Source organism: Arachis duranensis, chromosome 10 (genome assembly GCF_000817695.3).
Source record: "Arachis duranensis cultivar V14167 chromosome 10, aradu.V14167.gnm2.J7QH, whole genome shotgun sequence".
Lineage (NCBI taxonomy): Eukaryota > Viridiplantae > Streptophyta > Magnoliopsida > Fabales > Fabaceae > Arachis > Arachis duranensis.
The window spans coordinates 74,103,283-74,104,471 of record NC_029781.3 but is presented as its reverse complement, the minus strand read 5'-3'; positions in this window follow the sequence as shown (position 1 = coordinate 74,104,471).

The following is a 1,189-nucleotide window of genomic DNA, read 5'->3' as shown; positions in this document are numbered from 1 at the left end:
TCAATGCATAGGTGTTGTGAAATTAAAAAGGAATACATGAGTATGTGAAAAAGTGAGGAATGAGTAGTTAGATTAGAACTTAATTGTATAGGATGTCATAGGCAAGGTGGGAAGTTTAAGCTCATTAAAGATTCAAATTCCAAGCTCACTTAACCAAATATGCATCCTACCTTGACCCTAGCCCCATTACAACCTATGAAAAGACCTCATGATATATGTATGCATGCATGAAATATTTGTTGATTGTTAGAAGAAAAACAAATCTTAGAAAGCATGATTAGGGGAGAATTGAGTGAATTAATCCTAAACACTTGAGCGAGTAGAGTGCAAACACATCCGGTGAGGGTTTGATGCTCAATTACATGTTTCCACCTATGATCATCTCTTTTCATGCAAGTTTGTAAAAATATTTAATAACTCAATTCAATTGTGGATTAGACTTGCCGGTCCTTAGCCTTGTGCATATATGTTTCTTGGAAATTGATTTATTTTGACCAAGCAATTGCATGCATTTAGATAGTTGCATATAGGTAGATTGCATTTAGTTAGTTCCATTGAATAAATGCCATACCTTTACTTCATTCTTGGTTTAAGCATGAGGACATGCTTGGTTTAAGTGTGGGGAGGTTGATAAACCCCATTTATAGGGTTTATATTGGCGCTTGCGCGCACCTGCGAATCACCCCATGGACGCGTACGCATGTTGTGCGCGTACGCGTCGGTGCTGGCTTATGATTTTTTTAAGAAAACATGGCCAACGATTTCTCAAGGGTTGTGGGGCCCAATTCCAACCAACTTTGGCGCCTAAACTGCTATTTAAAGCCAAGGATTGAAGAGCAAAGGGAGATGAGTTCATTTCACACATATTAGGATTAGTTTAGAAGTAGTTTCTAGAGAGATAAGCTCTCACTTCTCTCTAGAATTAGGATTAGGATTAGGATTAGTTCTTAGATCTAGATTTTAATCTTTGCTTTCTTCTACTTCTACATTTCAATTCCTTGTTGTTAGATTCATCTTCTTCTATTCTTTTGTTGTAATTTCCTTTATGATTGTTCTTGCATTTTGTTGTAGATCTAGTATTGTTCCTTCTACTCCCTTTCAATTCAATCAAGGCAATTCATAATAAATGTGTTTCTTTTGATTTGTTGTTGTTAATTCTCAAGTCAATTCATCCACTTGACTTTCCCTT